Source organism: Scyliorhinus torazame, chromosome 13, assembly GCF_047496885.1.
Source record: "Scyliorhinus torazame isolate Kashiwa2021f chromosome 13, sScyTor2.1, whole genome shotgun sequence".
NCBI lineage: Eukaryota > Metazoa > Chordata > Chondrichthyes > Carcharhiniformes > Scyliorhinidae > Scyliorhinus > Scyliorhinus torazame.
Genome location: NC_092719.1, coordinates 137,412,434 through 137,440,007, shown reverse-complemented (window position 1 = coordinate 137,440,007; position 27,574 = coordinate 137,412,434). Strand labels below are relative to the sequence as shown.

Here is a 27,574-nt window from a genome sequence, read left to right as displayed (position 1 = left end):
GCCTTCCCGTTTTTGGTACAAAAGTGGATAAATTCGCATTCATCCAAATTACACTGCATCTGAAATTAATTTGCCCACTCAGATAACTGGTCCAAATCACACTGAAAGATCCCTGCATCCTCCTCACAGCTCACCTCCTACCCCACTTTGTGTTATCTGCAAATTTGGAGATATTGCATTTTGTTCCCACACCTAAATCATTAATATATATTGTGAAAAGATGGGTTCCCAGGACCAATCCCTGCAAGCCATTTGAAAAAAGACCCATTAATTCCTACTCTTTGTTTCTTGTCTTCCAACCAGTTTTCTATCCATCTCAATACACTACCCCTAATTCCCATGTGCTTCAATTTTACACGCTAATCTCGTATGTGGGACTTTGTCAAAAGCCTTCTGAAAGTCCAAATGAATCCCATCCACTGGCCTGGGCCTTCATCACCTCTACTGGATACATCCTCGAAGAATCCCAGTTGATTTGTTCAGAATGATTTTCCCTTCATAAATTCATGCTGACTCTGTCAGTTCCTGCCACTACTTTCTAAATGTTCTGGTTTAAATATTTGATAATAGATTCTAATATTTTCTTCACTCCCAACGTCAGGCTTACTGGTCTATAATACCCTGTTATCTCTCTACCTCCCTTTATAAATAATGGAGCTACTTGGTGAATTGGACATTCTAAATTCTCCCTCAGTGTACCCGAACAGGCGCCGGAGTGTGGCGACTATGGGATTTTCACAGTACCTACATTGCAGTTTTAATGTAAGCCTACTTGTGACAATAATAGAGATTATTTTTATTATTATATCTGTAGGGACTGTTCCACAGTCTATAGAATCTTGGAGGATGACGACTAATGCATCCACCATTTCTAGAGCCACTTCATTAAGTATTCAGAGATGTCGATTATCAGGCCCTGTGGATTTATCAGCCTTCAATCCCATCAATTTCCCCAACACAATTTTTCGACTAATATTGATCTCCTTGAGTTTCTCCCTCTCACTAAACCCTGTGTTCCCCAACATTTCTGGTATCTGATTTGCGACCCCATTTGTGAAGACAGAACCAAACTATGAATTTAGTTGCTCAGCCATTTCTTTGTCCCCATTATAAATTCCGCTGTTTCTGACTTTAAAGGACCTATATTTGTCTTCACCAATATTTTTCTCTTCACGCATCTATAGAAACTTTTACAGTCAGTTTTTATATTCCCTGCAAGCTTACTCTCGTATTCTATTTTCCCCTTCTTAATCAATCACTTGGTCCTCCTTTGCTGAATTCTGAACTGCTCCCAATCCTCAAACCTGCTTTTCTTGGCCAATGTGTATGATTCTTCCTTAGATCGAATATTATCTCTAATTTCCCTTGTCGCCATCTGGGATGGCCACTTCCAGAATACAAAATGGATGATCGCAATAACTGAAGGGAACTATGGACAATGTTAAGAAAGCAAGCAGGTACAGTTTCTGTATGCATATTGAAGGAACAGCTCCCAGACGGGACTGAAACTGTAGGGCAATTAACATATTGATGGCCCATCTCTGGGAACAAAGGAAAGACACTCAAGCAACTGATCTAGCTCCAGACATCGCGCGCCAGTTCCCCAAACTGAAAGCATAAACAAAGCAAGGCCAACGGCCACATAGGACCCGCCCAGCCATCAGAGCACCCAACCCTTTATTGGTCAAGATCAATACGAGTGATCAAGATACGGCCCAATTAATTGGGGCCAAGTTCAAGGCCTGCCGAAAAGTGCGCGAACCCCCTTCGGGTATAAGAAGAAGGCCCCGAGAGAGAATCGCTCTCTTGGACTTGGCTCTCAAAGCGGAGAGACCTGTCCACCAGCTGCACCAGAAGCAAGTAAGTCCAAGGTCAACGCTCGCTACTAAACGGACGACCTTAGCTATTCCCCTCTACCACTTCGAAACCAACAACCTCAGATCCGAACAACGGCCATTGTTCCTCTGACTGAGTGGGCACCCGAAGCTAAGTATAGGTGTTAGCGTCAGAGATAGTTTAGTTTGTAGTATTTTGCGCATGAGTTGATATTACTGTGTGTGTAAATAAATAGTATTGACTTTGAACTAACTAACTGGTGTAACGGCTCTTTGATCAGTATTCGGGTTTGAACCTTGTGGCGGTACCGAAAGATACCTGGCGACTCTAAAGTAAACATAATTAGGATTAAGGAAGGCGACCATATTGACCGCCATATTTAGAACCAGAGAGACAGAGCAACACCCTTGTAAGCCATGGATTGGCCACCTTTCCCATTTTACTTTTGTGCCAGACAAGAATAAACAACTGTTGCAGTTCCCCCCTGTGTTCCTTGAATTTTTGCCATTGCCTATCCACTGTCATCGTTTCAAGTAATGTTTCCCAATCGATCATAACCAACATGCACCTCGTATCATCATTTAATTTTTAATAATCTTTATTGTCACAAGTGGTTTACATTAACACTGCAATGAAGTTACTGTGAAAAGCCCCATCCTTTATTAAGATTCAGGACCCTAGTCTCCGAATCAACGACGTCACTCTCCATCTTGATGAAAAATTCTTTCATGTTATGGCCGCTCATCCCCATGGGGTCTCGCACAATTAGATTGCAAATTACACATTCAAGAAATTCACTACCTTTTTGACATAGTCTGGTTTATTCCAATCAATATAAAAGTTAAAACCACCTGTTAGAACACTTTACCTACACTGCATTTGTATTCTTTACTTAGTGGGAGGCGATGGCACAGTGGTATTGTCGCTGCAATAATAATCCAGGTCCAGACCCTTCCATGGCAGGTGGTGAAATTTGAATTTAATAAAACTCTGAAGCCATTGTTGTACAAACAGGAAATCTGTTGTCTTTACTTGTTCTTGTCTATGTGTGACTCCAGATCTACAGCAGTGTGGTTGACTCGAGGACAACTACTGTGGTGATCTTTGTGTTGCTTATTTCAGGATGGTTGGCGTAGTGTTCACAAAGACCACAAAATAGCTTTAACTTAAACAAAGCTATGATTTTATTTATATTACCAGCTTGGATTCGACACGTACTCCTTAAGAATACACAATTGGTCAATAATATCTAACTACATTCATCTACTACTAATCTCACTACTGGTTTAAACTATGATCTAACCTTACTTGCACTATCTGCTCTTCTGACCTTCACTAGCTATCTCCTGCATACACTCCTCCCCTAAGGTCTAGCATAACTGCCTTGTTTAGTTGTAACTGTAGCTCCCTCTAGTGGATACTCTCGACACTACATTAACCCTTGCATTGCTGATGGTTATGATAATACCACAACTACCAGTAATTGCCAGGGCATCAATACACAGTTCCCATTAAAGTCTTAAATCCTTTCAATTCCTTAATTCTCCTCATTATCTGATTAGTTCTCATTATATCCTCTCTTATCACCAAAGTGATTTCATAGTTAATAACTTCCCATAATCTACCACTTTCTCTCGCTTTGCTTGAAAACGTTTGAACATGTGAGAGATCGCAGCATGTTCAAGGACCTGAGCTGAGTAGCAAGAATAGAGAAATGATAATTAAAATTGCAGGAAGGGATGTTAAACTGCTTCTGAAAGGAAAGGATGATAATGTCAGAGGAGAGAGGGGGAACCATTTACAATGCTGGCTGGAAGGGAATTTGAGTGGTCAGCATTTTAATAGGAGAAGGGTCGAGAGAGGAAAAGGTGGGTCTCATGAGCAAGTTGAGCTTGGAGAGGGTATGAGGAGGGATGGGAGAGGAAACAAAAAATGATGTGAGATGATGGCTCGGTTAGGAGGGGGAAACTGGGAGACATTTGACTTCATGCACAAAAGATGGGAAGCAACAGCAGCTAAATGGATGGTCTCGAAGTGGGTGACAAGAAAAAGATCCAAGATCTCCCTGCACTTTTTAGAGGAAGTGCAGCATGAGTTTAATTCAAATTTACAATTAGATAATCTCTTATGTAATCACAGCATGTTAGAAATAGGATTTATCTTTGTGTGAATGATGATATATCATTTTACCCTAAAAAAAGAAGACTTTTGTTATCTTCCTGGTGGAATGCAGACCACCTGTGTACATTCAGCATGTTCCATTCATTTCTGTCGATGCGCGATGAAGAACCATAGCGCCACAAACTTTCTGCTGTATTTATATTGTCTATTTAATACAACACCGCCATCTGCAGGATCCTAGTGATGCTGCAGGCCTTTCAAACAAGAACTATCCACACCAGCTCCTTCAGAACTTTTGCTCACCTGTCACAGGATTTCCTGAACTTTCAATGCTCCTCTTGGGACATTAATCCTCGTTTATTTCTGCTTGCTAAAATCATATGCTTTACTTTCACTTCCTTTTTGTATTAGGTACAATCTTTATATTTGGACAGCAGAACCCAACAGGTACAATAAACCAGTAGGTCACAGGATTTATCACAAGATATCATGTAACTCCAATTCATTTTGCACTATTGTTAAGTGTACATGTACTGAGGTAAACAGCAGCCTTGTCATATTCTGTTGAAGGTCTTTCTCAAAACGAGATTTTCTGTTTGAGTTAATTTATATGAACAAAGACAGGCACTGTTCTTGTAATAGTGATGATTACTGATTGTGAACCAGCTGGAGGAATCGCACAGGCAAGACTGTTGAAGCCAAATGCCACACTTGTCTGCGTACATGACTTTTAAATTGGAGAAAGTGGCTCGCGACGTATCTGCACTTTAAAGGCAGAGACAGAATACTCTTTACTTAACACCTACCATGAGTACCTTCTTCAAATAGTCAAAAATATGACATAATCCTGAATATTCAATCATTAATCATTTAAAGCTGGAATAGGACACAGATTTCTGTAAGAAGCACATGTTTATAGATCGGGATTCCAACTAATTTATTTTTAACGCAAATTTATCCAGTTTACATAACTTCTTCACCAATAGTGGCTTCAACTATCAGGGTCCTCCCCGATGCGCTCCACACTATTAGGTCCCTACTTTGCACAGCCACAAACGAGACCCCTCATGATCGCCTATTTGCTTTCCCTAGGAGATCCACCTCAGGGGCCTCGCTTCCGTCCTGGCTGAAGACACCGGGGCCAGTCCTACTCAGAAAACACATCAGGGGCCATAAGGCTGATCCTCTGGTAGAGAGGGTCCAGCTCCTACACTCAAACCCCCAGAATGCTTATATCAAACACCCCGATGGCCGTCAAGATACGGTCTCCCTCCGGGACCTGGCGCCTGCCGGTTCCACCACTACCACCACCACCGCCCCTCCACTATATCCCGCCCAACTTACCATGGTCAGCGCCCCCGCCCTTTATGGCTCCCGCCTGCCATTCCCCCATCACCGGTCCACAGGAATGAAGCTCCAGAAGAGACGCTCCCAGAGTCCACGTCTGTACCCGCACCGGTGCCCCCACTACCCACTACCGATGCCAGCACGGATGAGCTCGACACCCGGGCCAGCACCGACGCCAGACCTTCGGCGATCACAGCGCACAATCTGTGCGCTGGACCGGCTGAACCTATGAACCCGTCACCCCCGCCGGACTTCATTTTTTTAACAGGGGGTGAATGTGGTGAATATATTATACCAATAATCCACCATTGTATCAGTACCATGCTTTGCCTTTGTATTTGCATCTATGCTATGCTGTTGCCCTTGTGGGCTCCACCTATGGGTCGTTGTGTGGCATCATCCATCGGGGGACATGTTGCGACACGTATGGGCTCCACCCATGGATCCTCCCCTTGAGGGGGGGTATAAAGAGCAGTCGACCTGTAGGCGGTGCACAGTATTGTGTCAGTCGCAGGCAGGCACTGTTCTAAGTTCATTAAAGCCACGGTTTACTTTTACTCTTGTCTCGAGTGAATTGATGGTCGCATCAGTTGGGAAGGCAAACAGTAAGGAGGATACAAAGAGCCTGCAAAGGGACATAGATAGGTTAAATGAAAGGCCAGAAATTTGGCTGATGCCGTATGATTGGAAAAAAAAAGTGAGGTTGTCCACTTTGGCAGGAAGAATATAATGGCAGAATATCATTCAAATAGAGAGAGACTGCAGAATGCTATGGGATAATGGGGGCCTTTGTACATGAATTACAAAATAGGGGCAGGTTTAGCACCATGGGCTAAGCATCTGGCTTGTAATGCAGAACAAGGACTGCAGCGCGGGTTCAATTCCCGTACCGGCCTCCCCGAACAGGCGCCGGAATGTGGCTACTAGGGGCTTTTCACAGTAACTTCATTGAAGCCTACTTGTGACAACAAGTTATTATTATTAAAAGGTCGGCATGCAGGTACAGCAAGTTGTTAGGAAGGCAAATGGAATGTTGGCCTTCTGACATTCTTATGTTTGAGGTGGTGCTAATGATTAGTGTGGGAGTCTTCTGACGCAGGGTTTATCTTCAACTTTACTCAAAACAGAACAAAGAATAACGATGTCTGCAATGAGAATCCATCTTTGCCAGAATGCCACAGGAGAGAACACGGTCATGATAGTCATGTGATCTTACATCACCTCCCTGTCTCATTTTAACCCTTCACACTACATGCCTTTATTACAAAGGGATTGGAAAATAAAAGAAGGGAAGTCTTGCTTTCTTAAGAAAGGATACATTTTCATTGGAAACAGATCAAAGAAGGTTCATGAGTCTGATTCCTGGGATGAAGGGGTTGGCTTATGAGGAAAGGTTAAGCAGGTTAGGCTGCTACTCATTCGACTTTAGGAGAGTGAAAGGTAATCTTATTGAAGCACATAAGTTCTGAGAGAGCTTCACAGAGTAGATTCTGAAAGAGTGCTTCCCTTCACAGTGAATCCAGAACCGGGGGACACAGTTTCAAAAGAAGGGCTGGATTCTCCGTTTCTGAGTCTAAGTGCTGATGGCAATGGAGAATCCGTGGAGTTTCACACCTGCACCGATTCTGCTCCCGGTTAGGGGCTAGCACCGGCGATGGAACACCAGCAAAACCCACGTAAAACAGTGCGGGAATCACCGGGTCCGTGATGGACACAGGGCGGAACAGCTGCAGCTGTGCTTAAACTATACACCCCCACACACCCACTGATTGGGGCTGAAAAGATGGGCCAGGTTGTGCTGGAACGGCCATACAACTGATGGGTTGGCTGGGGCCAGAGGGCACCCAGGGGGGTGACCCGAGGCGGTCACCTATATGACCCAGGGCACCATGTTTGTAGCGGGCTGTCAGCAGCATGCGCAGCTGTATAGCTGCCTTGCTGGCTGCAGTAATGGTGTTGCGTACGTGTCCACCCCAACTCCACAGACCACCTCCTGGTCATCCCCCACTACTCCCCCCAGTCCTGGCAGAAGTCCCCCGGCCAGTGGCGAAGTATGGCGGTGCTGGACACTGTCGTACGGCCTCTCTCTCATCAGCCACCACGCCAGGTTCAGGATGTTTGAGAGAATCCCGCCCGGGTTTTTCCATTTAAGATAGAGATGAGGGGGAATTTCGTCTTTGAGAGGACTCTCTTCTACAGATAGCAGTGGAGGTTGTTTATTGAATACATTCACGGCTGAATTAGGCTGATTTTTGATCTACGCAAGGATGATTGAGGGGAGTGGGCGGCAAAAGTGGAGTTAAGGTCACAACCGTGATCTTACTGAATGGTGGAACACCTTCGATGGGCTGAATGGCCTATTCCTGCTCCTATGTTTTAGGCTCTTGTAATGGTGCACTTGCCATTTTCTAATGCACGTTTGGGCACTAAGATTATGGGCGGGATTTACCGGCTGTTCACGCCGGCGGAATATTCTGGTCCGAGGCAGGGACACGGGTTTCCCAGCGATGAGGGGTACAGTCACCAAGAAATCCCATTGACAACGGCGGGGTCAGTAATTCCTGCTGGCGGGCCACCTCCACCGCTGAAAAACATGCGACGGTTTGGTCGATAAATCCTGCCCAATATATCTGTCAGATCACACTCAGTTGGTGTGAATCTAATTTTATTTTGAAAAATGCTGATATATTACCACAACTCTATGTCTGGTCTCACTTAATATGATCAGAAATCTCACTTTTTAACACTTCACTAGCTGGGTTTACGATCAAGTCAAGAATCGTAATGATTAAAGCATTGGCTGAGGCCAATAATTGCTTTGCAATGTGTGATTAACCTGCACTTGCTTGTGGTTGTGCAAGTACCATGGAGACTTTGTGCTTCCTGCTAATTTAAATGACAGTGGTATGCAGCCCAGCATGAAGTCTGCTTGTTAAGAAACTGCATCACTCAGCAGGTTACCCATGTGTGTGAAGCCAGCACCACTTAAAAATCAGCTGGCATCTCTGAGAGGTGCGGTGAATTTTGGCTGGAGCAGCTGCTGGAATTAATTCAAGAATTCCCTCTTTTCTTGCAGTCCAAGATGGCCCATGATCAGATGCAGCAGTGGCTAGCTAGCAAGGACAGGTCTTGCTGCATGCTCTTAGTGAAAGAGACAATCATCAAACATCCAGCCCAGTGATGTGGCTGAAGTAAAAAGACAGTTCAGACCAGTATTCTTCCTCATTTTACTGTTTTTTTGCCTTCTGTGTAGCAGACAACAGTATATTCCTACCTAACAGTATGTTCCTACCCAATCCATCTTTTCATACCCTGCTTCCATTTGTCCCCTAATTTCTTGTGATTTACAAGTTGCATAAGGTGTAACCATGCTCCTCACCGCTGCCTTCATAGTCACCCTATCCTTCTGCCTTTATCCTTTTAAATATGCAAGAATTGTCACCTGGTCAAGAACTGGTGCAGGAGTCAGGAGTGCAAGAAGAACACCAAATAGTCGAGAGGGAGTCATCCTTAATGTTAATTCTGGACTCCATGAGGTCTCATGGCATCAAGTCAAACATGGCCCATTCTTCCTCAACTTATTAATTAGTACTGCCCCATGTTTAACACTAATTGAAGAAAGCATTGAGAGTGGCAAGAGCAAATAAGTAGTCTGGGAAGGGACTTCAAGGTCCATCACCAAGAATGGTTTGGTAGCAATACTATTGACCTAGCTGACCATATCCTGAAGGACATATATGCCAGACTGGGCCTCCAGCATGTTATGATATGTCTGTCCATGACAGCATTGGTAGGACTTACCAGGGCACAGTCCTTGTGGCAACAATATCCCACCTTCATATTGAGTACATTCTCCATCACAATGTGTGGCACCACCACCATGCTAAATGGGATAAGTTCAGAAAAAGTCGAGCAACACAAACTTGGCATTCATGAGGCACTGTGGACCATCAGCAACAGGAAGATTATATGCAACCACAGTCTGCAACCTCATGGCCTGGTATATCCCTCACTCTACCAAAACCATCAAGCCAGGGGATCAACCCGGATTCAATGAGGAGTGCAGGACAGCATGCCAGAAGCAGCATCAGGCACCTCAAAAAATGAGGGGCCAACCTTTCAAAAAATTCATTCAAGGGATGTAAGCGTTGCTGGCTAGGCCATCATTTATTCCCCATGGCGAAGCTACAACACACGTGAATACCAAACAGCCATGTGACTAACAGATCAGATCAAAGCCTTGTGGTTCTGCCACATCCAGTCGTGCTCAGTGGTGGGCAATTAAACTACTAATGGGAGGAGGTGGTTCCACAAGTTTCCCACCTTCAATGTTGGCAGAAACCAGCACATCACAAAAGATGGGACTGAAACATTCAAAATTATCTTTAGCTATAAGTGCCACTTAGATATCCATCTCAGCCTCTTACTGAAATCTCCAGCATCACTAACAAATTGATTAAATGTTACGTCAAGAAATGGCTGAAGGATACAACAAATGGTTTGGACCTTGCCAATATCTCACTGAATGCTTGTGCACCAAAACCAATCTGTTCAATACAGCAACAACACTGGAATTGACCAGACTTTATGGAAAAGTACCCAGGTATGTCCTGTGCATAAAAAGACTGGACAAATCCAATCTGGCCAATTACCACCACACCAGTCGACTTGCAATCATAAGCAAAGTGATGGAATGCGACCAATTGACACTTAATCAGCAATAACCTATTCACCAATGCTCAATTTATGTTCTGCCAGGACTACTTGGCTCCAGACCCCATTCCAAACTTGGTCCAACCATGGGCAAGAGAGGTCAGTAGAGTCCCTGCATGTGACATCAAGGCACAATGTAACCGAGTGTGGCATCAAGGAGCCTGAACAAATTGAAGTCAATGGGAATTGGTGGTGGGGGTGGGGGAGATGAGACTCTGCACCTAGCGTAGAGGAACATGGTTGTGGTTCTTGGAGGTCAGTCCAGGAGTTCCTTAGGGTAGTTAATTAAAAAGATAGATGACACTAAATATTTCTTTAAAAGCTTAATTCTGAAGAATACATGCCTTTATAATGACTGGAGATGCTAGGTGCGTCACAAATGATCTCATGTTTTACAAAAACACATTTGTTATTGTAAGAAAAGTGTGGGAAAGAACACAAGCTGTCTCCACTTTTATCGTTCATCTCCTTACGTCTGCGGGAATGTTTGAACTCTTAAAAGTTATTGAAACGTAACCAAATATATTTATTTTACTAATTCTCAGTATTAAGCTTCAATTGTTACACTGAAACGTAACATTAAGATTGCATTTATAGTTTTAGCATGGTTTTATTCATCACGTCTCATTTTCCCTCAATTAGAATTGCAGAAAGTATGTGAAAAATTAGATTTTAATTACAGCTAGAACTCACTGAACACAAATTCCTGGGGTTATCATGATCACCATGGAAACAGAAAAAGCTATTAAGAAAGTTTACACTAAGGACAAAAACAGATATGGGGAGATCCAAAGTCTGTGTCTGAACACAGAAATTACTGTACCAATGACTGGATGGATTTCCCAGCAGTTTCTGGGGATACCCTAGATGGTTCGAGCCATTCTCATTCTCGTAGAACCAAGGTCCCTGAGACAGGTGATGAGGCTTTTGTTTGTAGAAGGAACTGAAAATGGACATGCCTAGTGCCCAAAGTGGAGTGAATACTTGCTGTTCGTAAATTGCTATTCAATATTCTGATATGTTTAGTCTCACTTACGCTTTAATAAGTTTGGAACAGTTAGTAGGCCTGAATCTTCCTGTTGCTGGCAATGCTATCTGCAAAGATTGTTCCAATGCCACTGTGCATCTTCAATCCCATTGCCAAAGAAATCCAGAGCACATCATCTCCCGGGGAACTCCATGGAAGTATAGCAGAGTCAGGTAGGATAGAAAAAATGTCCCTTTTTATGGCACTATCTGCCATATTCAGGTAAGTATTTGTAGGTCGAATCACAGAATCCCTACAGTGTAGAAGGAGGCCATTCAGCCCATCGAGTTCATACCGACCCTCTGAAAGAGCACCCCTTCCAAGGCCACACCCCCGCCCTATCCCAATATGCCCTGAACTTAACCTATACATCTTTGGACAGTAAGGGGCAATTGATCATGGTCAATCCACCTGACCTGCACATCTTTGGACTGGGAGGAAATCCAAGCAGACATGGGAGAAGGTGCAAACTCCACACTGACAGCCCTTTTAATGAATGTTAGTGAATGAATGAGTGAATGAATGTGTGAGTGGATGAATGGATGGATGAATAATAAATATTTAGGTGAGTGAAGGGTGGGGTGAAGGGGTGGGTGTATGAAGATGTGAGTGGGTAAGATGGATGATCAGGTCTGGTTGGGTTTCGGGTTGGGTAGTCAAGTCCAGTCTGAGGGATATTCTCGTCAGAGGGGGAAGTCGGGAAGGTGGGTGGATGGTGAAAGTGGTAGTGAGGTGGGTTGGGGTGAGATGGGGGTCAGTTTGGAGTTATCCACTGATGTGTTGGGTATGCAGGGTCTGCGAGGACTGTATTTACTGCAGCAGTGAGAGAGACAGGCTTCCAACACTTGAAGAAATGCAACTCGATTTTCTTGAACTCTTAACTATCATACATACTTTAACTGTGGGTTGACACTATGCTGACTTGACTGGAGACCTGAGGCTAACCTGACCAGACTATCTTACTACCACATGGTGTATGTTCTAGTTGCTGCTCAAGGGCTCTGACTGTCTCAAAGGCTGGATCCCAAGAGAGCGGGAAAATTAGTGCCCTCTGACTTTATAGTGGTCGTGTCCTGTCTGGTGATTGGCTGCTGTGTTCTGTGTGTTCACTGGTCATCCTGTGTGTTAATCACTGCCTGTCTGTGCACCATCATATACCTGTGTGTATATTATGACATCCACAACTGGAAGTGTTGGACCAGGTTTTACCCGTTTAACATTACCTGGGTAACTATCAAGGTAAGTCGAGTGGATCTGTCTCAAGTCTCTCGCTCCAGCTCAGACTCGGAGACATTTGGGTAGGGTCCCAGGCAGCAGAAAATTTAAACTTCCTGGGGAATTCTCGCTTAGGTCTGTGCGTCAGGACTTCCCACATGCATCTTTGGTAATATCGCCAGTCTCCTGCAAATTCGGGCCATGGAATCAGCTTTGAACCATTAAAAAGGCAGCCCTTGGGATGTCAAATTTATGACAGGAAACCAGAAGTGGTTCTGTCCCTGCACACTGTTTAAAATTAGTTTATATTGCCTCTTTCGCATTCTTCTCACTAAATTGAATCACTTCTGATTTCTTTGATTTAAATTGTATCTTCATTGTGACTGTGTTTTCCAGGCCTGTCTATGTTCTACTGAAGTCTATTACCATCCTTGCGTTTACCACATTTCTGAGTTTTGTGTCATCTGCAGAATTTGAAATTATTCATAGGTCATAAAGAGCAATTACCCTAGTAATGCCTGCTGGGGAAAACTGCTGTATACTTCCCATCAATCTGAAAAATAATGGCCACCAGTACCCTCTGCTTTCTGTCTCCCAGCCAATTTCATTTCCATGCTGTCACTGCCCATTTAATCCATGGGCTTCAATTCTGCTAACAAGTCTACTATGTGGATATTTTACCAAAATACATTTTCAAATTCCATCAATCAGCTTCCCTTTCATCAATGCGTGCACAGAGGGAAACATTTAGTCACTTGGCTAATAGTGGGAAAGAAAGGGAAGTTGGTTGATGACGATTTTAATGGAATTGAGCTGAAAGTGCAAAAAGTCGGTCACATTAATTAATGAGTTGCGATGAGAAACCTGAGAAAGATCAGGATTCAGGGATGGTACTCAAAAAAGCACTGGCTTTGAAGGGAAAGTGGGAAAGAGGCAGAGATAGTAAATAAATAGTCACAATCTCAGTGATTGAAGAAGTGTTTTAATCTTGTTCCTGAATGCAAGAGTGAAGCAGAAAGAGCAGGGGGCATCAGGAAGCAGTTACTGATTTTATTTAATTCTCTCACTGGATTGTGAGCTTCACTGGTTGGGCCAGCATTCATTGCCCATCCCTAAATACAGTTGAGAAGTGGGAGGTTGGGTAGTTCAATTGGCTGGCTGGTTTGCGAAGCGGAACAACGCCAACAGCGCGGGTTCAATTCCCGTACCAGCTGAGAATATAAAAGAAGGTCCCAACTTCTCAGTCTCGCCTTCGCCTGAGGTGTGGTGGTCCTCAGGTTAAATCACCACCAGTCAGATCTCACTGGGGGACAGGAGCTCTGGTGCTCATGGACTATGGCGACTTTCACTTTTCAGTTGAGAAAATGGTAATGAGCTGTCTTCTTGAACCGCTGCAGTTCATGTGGTGTAGGTACACCCATAGTGCTGTTGGGAAAGGAGTTCCAGGTTGTTGACCCAGCGACAGTGAAGGAACAGCGATATTGCTCCAAGTCAGGGTGGCGTGTGGCTTGGAGGGGAACTTGCAGGTGGTGGTGTTCCCACGTATCTGCTGACCCCGTACTTCTAGGTGGCAGAGTTCACAAGTTCAGAAGATGCTGTCAAAGGAGCCTTGCTGAGTTATTGCAGTGTATCTTGTAGATGGTGCACACAACTGCTACTGTGCATCGTGACTGGACAGACTGAATGTTGAAGGTGGTAGATAGGGTGCCTATCAAGTGAACTGTTTTGGATGGTATTGGCCTTTTTCAGTGTTGTTGGAGCTGCACTCAACTAAGCAAGTGGAGAGTATCGATCACACTCCTGACTATAAAGAGCGAGACTTCAATGAGGAAAGCATGGTATAAGAGCGAGACTTCAGTGAGGGCACTGGGGCATAAAGAACAAAACTTCAGTGAGGAGAGTGGGCATAAAGAGCGAGACATCAGTGAGCTCACCAGGGCATAAAGAGCGAGACTTTAGCGAGGACACTGGGATATAAAGAGCAAGACCTCAGTGAGGAGACCGGGCATGAAGAGCGATAACTCAGTGAGGAGACCAAGGCATAAAGAGCGACACCTCAGTGAAGAAACTGGGGCATAAAGAGCTAGACTTCAGTGAGGAGAGTGGGGCATAAAGAGTGAGTCTTCAGTAAGGAGAGTGGGGCATAAAGAGCGAGACTTCAGTGAGAAGAGTGGGGCATAAAGAGCAAGACTTCAGTGATGACAGTGGGACATAAAGAGTGAGACCTCTATGAATAAACTTGGTTTGTTCTCATTGGAATGACGGAGGTTGAGGGGTGACCTGATAGAGGTGTACAAAATTATGAGGGGCATAGACAGAGTGGATAGTCAGAGGCTTTTTCCCAGGGCAGAGGGGTCAATTACTAGGGGCATAGGTTTAAGGTGTGAGGGCCAAGGTTTAGAAGAGATGTACGAGGCAAATTTTTTACACAGTGGGTAGTGGGTGCCTGGAACCCGCTGTCGGAGGAGGTGGTGGAAGCAGGGACGATAGTGACGTTTAAGGGGCGTCTTGACAAATACATGAATAGGATGGGAATAGAGGGATACGGACTCCGGAAGTGCAGAAGATTTTAGTTTTGACGGGCAGCATGGTCGGCACAGGCTTGGAGGGCCGTACTGTGCTGTACTTTTTTTTGTTCTTTGACACTGGGACATAAGGAGTGAGACTTCAGTGAGGAGGGCAGAGGATAAAGAGTGAGACATCAGTGAAGTCAGTGGGACATAAAGAGCGAGACTTCTGTGAGGAGAGTGGGGCACAAAGAGAGAGACCTCAGTGAGGAGAGTGGGGCATAAAGAACGAGACTTCAGTGAAGACAGTGGGACATGAAGAGTGAGACCTCTATGAGGACACTGGGACATAAACAGTGAGACTTCAGTGAGGAGGGCAAAGGATAAAGAGTGAGACGTCAATGAAGACAGTGGGACATAAAGAGTGAGACTTCTGTGAGGAGAGTGTGGCATAAAGAGGGAGGCCTCAGTGAGGAGAGTGGGGCATAAAGAGCGAGACTTCAGTGGTTTCAGTGGGACATATACAGCGAGACCTCAGTGAGGACACCGGGGCATAAAGAACGAGACTTCAGTGAAGTCAGTGGGGCATGAAGAGTGAGACCTCTATGAGGACACTGGGACATAAAGAGTGAGACTTCAGTGAGGAGGGCAGAGGATAAAGAGTGAGACGTCAGTGAAGTCAGTGGGACATAAAGAGCGAGACTTCTGTGAGGAGAGTGGGGCATAAAGAGAGAGACCTCAGTGAGGAGAGTGGGGCATAAAGAGAGAGACCTCAGTGAGGAGAGTGGGGCATAAAGAGAGAGACCTCAGTGAGGAGAGTGGGGCATAAAGAGCGAGACTGCAGTGAGGAGGATGAGGCATAAAGAACAAAACTTCAGTGAGGAGATTGGGCATAAAGAGCGAGACCTCAGTGAGGACACCAGGGCATAAAGAGCGAGACTTCAGCGAGGACACTGGGACATAAAGGGCGCAAGACCTCAGTGAGGAGACTGGGGCATAAATAGCGATACCTCAGTGAAGAAACTGGGGCATAAAGAGCGAGACTGCAGTGAGGAGAGCGGGACATATTGAGCGAACCCTCAGTGAGGTGAGTGGGCATAAAGAGCGGGACTTCAATGAGGCGAACTGGGCAGAAAGAGAGAGACTTCAGTGAGGAGAGCGGGGTACAAAGAGCGAGACTTCAGTGAGGCGAGCGGGGCATAGAGAGCGAGACCTCAGTAAGGAGAGTGGGCATAAAGAGCGAGACCTCAGTGAGGAGAGTCGGCATAAAGAGCGAGACCTCAGTGAGGTGAGTGAGGCATAAATAGCGAGACCTCAGTGAGGTGAGTGGGGCATAAAGAGCAAGACCTCAGTCAGAAGAGCAGGGCATAAAGAGCGATACTTCAGTGAGGAGAGTATGGCAGAAAGAGCGAGACTTCAGTGAGGAGAGTATGGCAGAAAGAGCGAGACTTCAGTGAGGAGAGTATGGCAGGAAGAATGAGATTTCAGTGAGGGGGTATAAAGAGTGAGACTTTTTTTGTTATTTGTTATTTACAGCACAGGAGGCCATTCAGCCCATCATGTCTGCACAGCTCCCAAAAGAGCAACCTAGCAAATCCCATTCCCCAGCCCTATCTCCGTAGCCCTCTAAATTAATCACTTTCAAATATATATCCAGCTCTCTTTTGAAACCTCCTATGGAATCCTAATCCACCACTCTCCCAGGCAGCACATTCCAAACACCAAAAACTCTCTGAGTAAAGAAGTCATTTCACTCCTTGCTCTCTTGCTGACCATCTTGAAATTGTCACCCCCTAGCCACTGACATACCAACTAGTAGGAATAAAATATCCTTCTTCACCCTGTCAAAATTGTTCAGAATTTTGAACACCTCAATAAGGTTGCCTCTTAGTCTTCCCTGTTCCAAGGAGAACAAGCCCAATATCTTCAAATTTTCCTTGTATCTAAAATTCCTCATTCCTGGTGTCATTCTAGTAAATCTCCTCAGAACATTCTTCAGGGCTTTAACATCCTTCCTGAAATAAGATGCCCAGAACTGAACACAATACTCCAACTGTGGTCTGACCAATCATTTGTAGAGGTGTAGTATCACTTCCTTGGTTTTATACTCTTATGCCTCTCTTTATAAACCCAAGGATGCTATAAGCCCTCTTAATAACTGTTTCAACTTGCCTGTCCACCTTCAGAGAATTATGCACTTGAACCCCGAGATCCCTCTGCTCCTGTACTCCCCTCAAAGTTGCACCATTGAGCCTATATTGTCTCCCCATGTTTCTTCTACCAAAATGCATTACTTCACATTTTGCTGCATTTAAGTTCACCTGCTAGGTGTTTGCCCATTTGCCCAACTTGTCAATGTCCCTCGTCACTCAGCATCATTCTCACAATTCTCTATTGTCCCTAGCTGAGTATAATCTGCAAATTTGGAGATTTTACCCTCAACACCCACTTCTAAATCATTTACATAAATCAGAAAAAGCAAGAGTCCCAACACTAAGCCGTGGAGAACACCACTTTCAACTCGTCTACAGTCTGAGAAATGCCACTTGTGCCTACCCTCTGTTTCCTATCTCTTAGCCAACTTCTAATCTATGATGCCAAGGGCCCATCAATCCCAAACATTTTTAATTTGCTAACCAACCTGCCATGTGGCACTGTATTAAATGCTTTCTGAAAGTCCAAATATACAACATCCATGGCACTACCTTCATACACTGCCTGTGTCACCTCGTCAAATAACTCAATTAAATTTGTCAGACATGACCTGCCCTTGACAAAGCCACATTGACTGTATAGTATTAACCTATTTTTCTCTCAGTGTATGTTTATCTCATCCCGTATTATGGCCTGCATCAGTTTTCCTACTATTGCTGTCAAGCTGACATGCTGTAGTTTCCTAGGTTATCCTTTGCCTCTTTTTTAAACAACGGTGTCATATTTGCAATCCTCCAGTCCCTGGGATTAATCATGTGTTCAGAGAGGCCGCGAAAATTTCTGTCAATGGCTCTGCAATATGCTCCCTTATCTCTCAGCAATCTAGGGTGCATCCCATCCAGGCCTGGTGACTTCTCTGCCTGGAGTGCTGCCAGCCTTTTTAGCATCTTTTCTTTATCTATCACTATACTCCTCAGTTGCTCAACACCCACATTTTCAACTGGGCCATTGTCACCATCTTCTAATTTGGTAAAGACAGAAGCAAAGTACTCATTTAGTACCACTGCCACAGTATCCACTTCAGTGAACAGTTTACCCAGCTCGTCCCTTGTGGGCCCCACTCTATCCTTCACTAATTTTTTACTATGATTATGCTTGAAGAACATTTTGCTATTTGTTTTAGTACAGCCTGCCATCATTTCCTCCTGCGATCTTAGCCTTCCTTATTCCAGCCTTAGCCTCTCGCCTGCATTTGAGTTACTCTTCCTGATTTCTAATGCTATCATTATTCCGGCATTCATCATATGCCTCTTTTTTCTTCCTTATTTTATCATCAATATCCTCAGTGATCCAGGGTACTTTAGCTTTGGACACCCCGGGCTGGATTCTCCGCCCCGCCGCGCCACAGTTCTGTCCCCACCTGCCGGCGGGATTCTCCGTTTCGCCGGCTGGTCAATGGGGTTTCCCATTGTGGGGCAGCCCCACGCCGTTGGCAAACCCTCGGATGCTAGCAAAACGGAGAATCATACCGGCGGAGAATCCCGTCCCCTGTATTTATTTCTTATGGGTATGTACATAGCTTGCACCCTATTCATCTCTCCTTTGAGAACTCCCATTTTTCATCCACTGCTTATCCATCAAAATGCATTTCCAACCAACTTGCTCCAGTTCAACTTTTAGACCCCTAAAATGTTCCCTTTTCCAGTCTGGGATCTTAATCCATGACTGATTTTTATCCTTTTCCAATTTAATATTGAATCGCATGATATTATGATCGCTACTTCCCCATTCTGACGTTCTCCACCTGTCCTGCCTCATTTCCTAGGACCAGATCCAGCACAGCTTGCTCCTGAGTAGAACAGGAAATGTCTGTTCCAGAAAGTTCTCCTGCACATACTGCAGGAATTTCTCCCCTTCCATGCCTCTACACATTTCCCAGGCTACCTTAGGGTATTTGAAATTCCCAACCATCACATTTCTACTTGCCCTGCAGGTTTCCATAATTTGCCTACAAATGCTCTCTTCTGCTTCCTCCCCATGATTTGCAAGTCTATAGTAAATACCACACAAGGTCACCACTCCCTTCCTGTTTCTCACCTCCAACCATATGGATTCTAATTCAAGAACTACATCTCATTCAAGAGCTACGATACTATCTTTAACCAAGGGCTACACCTCCTCCCTTTTTACCCACCCAGTTCCTACTAAAAACCTTATAACCTGGGATGTTAAATATCCAGTCCTGTTCTGGCTTGAGCCATGTTTCTGTCAATGCTGCTATGTCATATGTGTCTGGAACAATTTCAGCTTCCAGTTCCCCAATTTTGTTCCCTATACTCCTTGCGTTTACATACATACAATTTAACCCTTATCTCTTTCTTGCCCTTTGGGAGGCCACCATTTCTTTGTTCACTGTCAACATTCAAGCTTTCTCTCACTTCCTTTTCCCTATCCCCCATCTTCTCTCGTTTGCCCTCACTGGTACTTCTAAAACTAGGCCCATTGGTCGACCCACCCCACTGCCATACAAATTTAAATTCACCCCCACTACACTATTTACTCTCTCCGCCAAGAGATTGGTTCCATTTTGGCTCAGATGAAGCCCATCTCTTCTGAACAACTTTCTCCTTTCCCAAAACTGATCCCAATGACCCAAAAAACTAAACCACACCATCCCTCAAGCCACAGATTTACCTCCCTGATCTGCCTTTGCCTAAATGGTGAAGCTCGTGGCACTGGTAGTATTTCTGAGATTACTACCCTGGAGGTCCTACATTTCAACCTACTCCCTAACTCCTGAAACTGGTCCCTCCCTATGTGTTGATTCCCACGTGAATGACAACCTCTGGTTGTTCACCCTCCCTTTCCAGAAGTTTGTCCAGCCGATTTGTTATGTCCCGAACCCTTGCACCGGGAGGCAACAGACCACACAGGACACTCACTCTCAGATGAAAACGAGACTGTCTGTCCCTTGAACTATTGAGTCGCCCACTACTACCACCTTTCTAATTTGCCTACCAGCCTCCCTCTCTTTTCCCAGTGTAGACTCAGGCACCATGATACTATGGTTTTCCCTCGGGTCATCAATGCCTGATTCAGTCGTGTTGCTCACTTCATAGGCATCTTTTGTGAGGGCCATAAAGAATCCAGCATGTGTCAAACAGAAAGTAACTTTATTTACAACAATATGTACATAGCAGCAGTAGGTCACCACTGCTTCTTTCACTAGCCGGTACCATCCTGGCCAGCTCTATTTATACAGGTGCAACTGCAAATGATTTCCCTGACCCCCCCTCATTGGGGGCAGCTCATACTCCCCAAAAGTTATGGGATAACCAATAGTTTCCAGCCAATAGGATTCAGGCAGGCTATAACAGCATTTAAAATTTCATACCTGTTAGACAGCTCCAAGGAGTCCTGGGTTTCCTGGACCTGCTGTCTCTTTTCCTTTCGCCGAATGGCCACCAACTGTCCTGCCATCCCTACATGGCTACTTGCATGCCTATCATGCTGTGGAGTGACCATCCCCGGTACGACTGTTCAAGCAACCTCTCTCCCTCTTCTATGGTGTGCAGTGAAGAGAGTCGCTGATCCAAATCAGCCACATGTTGTTCAAGGACTGTTATCCACTGGCACTTCTTGCAGATATGACTCTCCCGGATGTCTTGTGATCCAAAACCTCCCACATCTTGCATTCCACACACATCACAAGCTGTGAGGAGAGTGGGGCATAAAGAGCGAGACCTCAGTGAGGAGAGGGCGCATGAAGAGCGAGACGTTAGTGAGGACACCGGGGCATAAAGAGGGAGATTTCAGTGAGGAGAACAGTGTATAAAGAGTGAGACCTCAGTGAGGAGAGCGGGACATAAAGACCAAAACCTCAGTGAGGAGAGTGGGCATAAAGAACAAGAGTTCGGTGAGGAGTGCGGGACATAGGAGCGAGATTTCAATGAGGAGAGTGAGGCATAAAGAGCGGGACTTTAGTGAGGAGAGCGGGGCATAAAGCGTGAGAATTCAGTGAGGAATGTGGGGAATAAAGAGTGAGAATGCAGTGAGGAGAGCGGGCATAAAGACCTCAGTGAGAAGTGTAGGGCATAAAGAGCGAGCCCTCAGTGAGGAGTGTGGGACAAAAAGAGTGAGAATTCAGTGAGGACACTGGGGCACAAAGTGTGAGACCTCAGTGAAGACAGCAGGCACTACTGCACTTCATGAATCACAGGGAGAAAGGTCCTATGGGAAGGAGAAAGGATAACAGTCGGAGTATGTGTGCCTGTATGTCCTAGGCCCATACAGTGGAGCCTGGTTTCCAGTCATCTTGGAAGCTCTTGTCACTGGACCAAGCCTTTGTTCTTTCAAGCCCATGTGGTAGCTCATGTGCAACGGCTAACCCACGTTAAAAGAATTCATGCACAGGCATCTTCCACCCCTTAAAATGAAGTTCGGTACCTGGAACGCCAGGATCCTTATGGACAACCCCAACAGTGACAGATTGGAATGGTGTACTGCTATTATTTCAAAGGAGCCAAAGTATTTCAACATTTATATATCCGCCCTAAGTGAGGATCTGTGGGCTGTGGAAGGCCAGCTCAAGGAATATGGTGGTGGTTACATCTTCTTCTGGAAAGGTAACCCAGAAGAAGATTGCTATCTCCAAGGGGTGGCTTCACCAATAAAAACAAATAAATACACCGTGTCAGAGACTTGACTCCCCTTGTGGGATAAATGGATGTCTCATGACCCTTCAGCTCACTCCAGCCCATAACCAGTAAGTTACAGTCCTTAGCACATACATCTCAACACAGGAAGCTACAGACGAGTCCAAAGAGGAATTTTACTCCAGCCTAAGCTTGGACTGAGTCCAAAAGGGCAAAAGCTGATTCTCTTTGGCAACATCTATGCCAGAGTTGGGAAGGGGACAGACCTCTGGGCAGGTGCGATCGGCAGAGAGGAGGTACAGAAATCCATCTCCAATGATGCACTACTCATGATAAAATGCCGAGAATATGGCCTTGTCAAAACCAATCCCTTGTTCCGTCAGTGAGACAAATCCAAGTCCTCATGGTAACATCCAAGCTCCAAGCATGTCAGCTTCCGAGAGAGGGAACACAAGGTTGTACGTATCACCTATGCCATGACATGAGCTGACGACTTCTGGATCACTGTCTAATCCACTCTGTGATCAACATCAATGCAGCCTTAAAGCAGCAATGGCAATGCCACAGGAAAGTCAACGCTGAGGCATTCAAAGACTCTGATAAGAGAGTCCTATTCAACCAGAGCATCACTGTCAACCTGACGACTCACAGTTACCCAGAGACACAGTGTTCACAGCAGCTGGTCTGCCCACAAAACCTCCATTCTTAGCTCCTCCGATGAGATGCTTGATCACTTGACTAAGAAATGTCATGATATACACCAGGATATAATGGTGCAGATACACACACACTGATGGACACATAGCAAGACCAATCAACACACACAACACCGCAGCCAATCACCAGTTAGAACACACTCACTATAAAGACAGGGGCATCAGAGTTCCCACTTATTCGGGATGCAGCCTCCTCCAAGGACAGAGCTTACAGCTTACAGCACAGGTCCTCACCATGTGCTGAATGCATAGACTGGTTCGGACAGGCATATGTGTATGTGTTCCACGGATCCAGAACACCCAACACATCATGATATCAGGAGTTGAGGGATATTAGAACTTCTTAGACCTACCTGCAAGTGATCTGCCTTCCACCAGCATACAACCATCCTGCAAAATGGACAGCGTCCGCCCGCCGCCGCCGCTCCACATCACCGGTAACCTGGGGGCCAACTGGAACATATTCAAACAACGCTTCCAGCTCTACCTGGAAGCCACAGACCAGGAAGATGCCTCGGACACCAAGAAGATCGGCCTCTTCCTATCCACGGCCGGGGAACATGCCATCCACATTTTCAATTCTCTCGCCTTTGCTGATGATGAAGATAAATCAAAATTCAAGACGGTCCTCCTCAAGTTTGACAAGCACTGCAACATAGAGGTGAATGAAAGTTTCGAGCGCTATGTATTCCAACAGCGTTTACAGGGTAAGGATGAACCTTTCCAGTCCATTCTCACCCACCTCCGCATCCTTGCGCAGTCCTGTAATTACGGGCCCACCGCCGACTCCATGATACGCGACCAGATCGTTTTTGGTGTTCAGTCGGACCCCCTACGCCAGCAGCTCCTCAAGGTAAAGCAGCTCACCCTAGCGACCGCCATCGAGACCTGCGTGCTTCACGAACACGGCACTAGTCGGTATTCCCACATCCAAGCGGCAGAAACGGCACGGCAAGGCCCCCACGAGGCAGAACGGGTCCAAGCAATCGAGCAACTCCAGGGCCTCAGCCTGGATGAGGGCGGCCATTTCGCGCATTTTTCATGGACTCCCACGCATGTGCGCACCGAACGAGGGGACGGCGACGTCGACGAACGTACTGCGCAGGCGCGCACCACGTACAGACGCACCGCGCATGCGCGGTGGCGCAGCGAACGTACTGACGTTCGGCAACGTGTGGCAACTGTGGCTCCGCCCACTTAAAGCGGCAATGCCCTGCCAAATCCCGACAATGCCTGAGATGTGGCAAACTTGGACACTATGCTGCTTTATGCAGATCAGCTCGGCCTGCCAATTCGTATCGCTCCGGCCAGACTAGCAGGTATATCCGGGCCATTCAACCCACGGTCACCGAGTCCGATGCGGACCTACTAACCGATATTGACATCGAGGACCCAAAGACACCTTTTCGAATCGGTATCGTTACAAAAAACAGGGTGTCCCCGAAGCAAAGAATCCAGCCTCTATCGGTACACAGCATCGATCCAGACGATGAGTGGCGTGCCTCCCTTACGGTCAACCGGTCCCAAATACGATTCCACCTGGACACTGGTGCCTCCGCCAATCTCATTGCGCGGTCTGACCTCCAAATCCTTCGTGTCAAACCAGCCATCCTCCCATGAGCCTGCCAGCTATTAGATTATAATGGCAATGCCATTACTGCCAGCGGCTCGTGTCAGCTCGAAGTGACGCACAAGTCACGCAAAGCCATCCATCCCTTTGAAATCGCGGGCTCCTCGAAAGCCTCCCTGCTTGGCGCGCAGGCATGCAAACTGTTGGAACTAGTTCAGAGAGTTCACTCTCTCTCTCCTGCTGACGCGTCTGCCTTTCAGGGCACCGACTTCAGGGCGCAGCTCGACGCCATTGTCACGATTGGGAGAGGGTGGAAGTGAGGGCTTAAGTGGATCGGTGCAGGCTTGATGGGCCGAATGGCCTCCTTCTGCACTGTATCTTCTGTGTTCTATGTCTTCTCCCTGTAGCTGAGAAGCTTCTCCCAGAGTCTCAATGCAGACTCTGCCCACTAAGGGGCACAATAGGCATGATGGTCACCACGTGGCAACTACTAGAGAAATGCAGAGAACAGCACCAACCCTTGTACATGGCGTTCTTTGACCTCATAAAGGTCTTCAACACTGTCAACCGTGAGGGACTTTGGAGCATCCTCCTTCGTTTCAGCCTCCAGCTGCTTTATGATGACATGCAAGCCGTGGTCTTGTCCAATGGACCCATTACAGACCCAATTCACATTCAAAAGAGGGGCCAAGCAAGGCTGTGTCATCACACTGACACTTTTTTTTGATCTTCCTTGCTGCAATAATCCATCTCACCCTCAGCAAGCTCACTGCTGGAGTGGAGCTAAACTATATTACAAATGGTAATCTGTTCAACCTCTGCCATCTTCAGGACAGATCCCAGGTCGTCCCATCCTCTGTCATTGAACTACAGTATGCAGGCTTGCATTTGCATATACTCGGAGGCTGAGCTCTAAGCCATCATCTTCACTGAGGTGTACTAGAGCATGGGCCTTACACTAAATATCTGAAAGATAATAGACCTCTACCAATCTCTCTCTACCACACAACACTGCCCCCAATTATAAAAATCCACAACAAGGTCCTGAACAACGTGAACCACTTTTCACACCTTGGGAGCTTACTATCAACAATAGCAGACATTGATGATGAGGTTTCCAGCGTAGCCTTCGTTCACCTAAGGAAGAGAGAGTAGAGTGTTTGAAGACCAGAACCTCACACTCGGCACCAGGATCATGTTCTAGATAACAGTCGTGATACCCACCCTGCGATATGGCTCAGAGACATAGACTATGCACAGCAGGCACCTCAAAGCCCTGGAGATATACCACCAGCATGGCCTCCACAAGATCCTGCAAATCCATTGTTAGGATAGGTGCACCAAAGTCAGTGTTCTTACTCAGGCGAACATCCCCAGCATCAAAGCATTGACCATGCTCGATTAGCTCCGCTGGATGGGCCACATAGTCCACATGCCTAACACAAGACTCTGCAACAAGCACTCTGCTCAGAACTTAGACACGGCAAGTGAGACCCAGGAGTGCAGAGGAAATGTCACCAACACCTGGGGATCTGTGACCGAAGGCCACCCGAAGTGGAGGAAAAGCATCCATGAAGGAGCTGAACATCTCACGTTTAATCACCAAGAGCAAGCGGAGAAAAAACCTTTTCACACAACGAGTGGTTGCGTCTGGAATGCACAGTCTAGAAGTGAGGTGGAGGCAGGGTCAATTAAGGCATTCAAGTTGACATTAGATGATTACCTGAATAGAAACTAGGTAACGTGCAAGGGCATGGGTAAAAGACAGGGGAATGGCACTAAGTTATGATGTTCATTTGGAGAGCTGGTGCAAACATGATGCGCAAATCTGCATTCTCCTTCTGCATTGTAACAAATCTGTGATTGCGTGAAGCCAATCATCGACAACGAAAGGAGTGCGTGGCAACCCAGCCACCCCACCCATTGCTCCTCCGACCACCGTCTGCCTCACGTGACAAAGATTGTAGGTTGTGCATTAAACTCCTTTGTCATCTGAGAATGAATTTTTAGTGTGGAAGCAAGTCATTCCTGACTCCAAGGGACTGCCTAAGAAGAAGGAGCAGACCTGTGTATTGTAGATGGTGGACAGGCTTTGGAGAGTCTGGAGGTGAGTTACTCACTGCTGAATTCCCAGCCTCTGATCTGCTCTTTACATGGCTGGTCCAGTTCAATTTCTGGTCAATGGTAACCCCCCGGTTTTTGATACTGGGTGATTCAGTAATGGCAATGCTATTGATATCAAGGGGAGATGGTTAGATTCCTTCTTGTTGGAGATGGTCACTGCCTGGCACTTGTATGGTGCGAATATTACTCGTCACTTATCAGCCCAAGCTTTGATATTGTCCAGGTATTGCTGCATTTGGATATGGACTGCGTCAGTATCTGAGGAGTCCTGAACGGTGCTGAAAATGGTGCCGTCATCAGCGAATATCCCCACTTCTTGATGGAGGGAAGGTCAATGATGAAGCAACTGACAATGGTTGGTCTTTCAACACTACCCCGAAGAACACCTATAGCAATGATCTGGAACTGAGATAATTGACATCCAACAACCACAACCACCTTCCTTTGTGCTAGCTATGACTCCAGGTAGTGCGGTGTTTCCCCTGTTTCCCATTGACTCCAATTTTGCTGGGTCTTCTTGGTGCCACAATCTGTCAAATGCTGTCCTGATGTCAAGGGCAGTCACTCTCCGTCATCCCTGGCAACCAGCTCTTTAAACAGGATTGGCAACAAAATCCTGTTCGATATAATACATTTAGTAAGGAGCTGTAAAGGAAGGGAGGTAGAATTTTTTTAAAATAATTTACCGGATGTAAGCATCATTGTCAAGGCTGGCATTTATTGTCCATCCTTAGTTGTTCTTCAGAAAGTGATGGTGAGCTGCCTTCTTGAACCACTGCAGTCACTGAGGTGTAGGCACACCCACAGTGCTGTTGGGGAGCAAATTCCAGGATTTTGACCAGCGACGGTGAAGGAACACATTTCCAAGTCATGGTGGTGAGTGACTTGGAGGGGAACCTGCAGGTGGTGGAGTTCCCAGGTATATGCTGCTCTTGTCCTTCTAGGTGGTAGTGGTCGTGAGTGTGGAAGGTACTGCCAAAGGAACCTTGGCGAGTTCCTGCAGCGTATCTTGTATATGGTACACACGGTTGCCAGTGTTCATCGGTGGTGGAGGGTTTCAATATTTGTGGAAGGGGGAGCAATCAAGTAGGCTGCTCTGTCCTGAATGGTGCCGAGCTGCTCGAATGTTGTTAGAGCTGCACTCATCCAGGCAAGTGCAACGTATTCCATCACACTCCTGACTTGTGCCTTTTAGATAGTGGACAGGCTTTGGGGGTCAGGAGGTGAGTTACTCGCCGTGGGATTCCTACCCTTTGACTTGCTCTTGCAGCCACAGTATATATGGTTAGTCCAGTTCAATTTCTGGTCATTGGGGCCACCAGGATGTTGATAGTAAGTATACCATTGAATGCCAAGGGCATTATTAGTTAAACATAATATAATGGTGATAGAAAAAAGGATAGGAGCAACAGTAAGATCGGTACGTAGTCCTCATAGATTAAACGATAACGAAGGATCCATTGCCCCAGCAGGCTCATACAGTTATGGAAGCAAATTGAAGAAACAAATATGTAGGCAAATTTTTTAAGTCACCAACAGACATAGAACAATAACCTTGGGAGATTTCAACCATCCCTAAAATAAACTGA

General features: G+C 45.9%; 1 protein-coding gene across 13 annotated transcripts in view; it reads right to left on the bottom strand.

Moving 5' to 3' along the window:
• chl1b (cell adhesion molecule L1-like b) overlaps positions 1-27,574 on the bottom strand; it is a 1,336,546-nt gene that overhangs the window by 584,237 nt on the left and 724,735 nt on the right. The window lies entirely within an intron of this gene.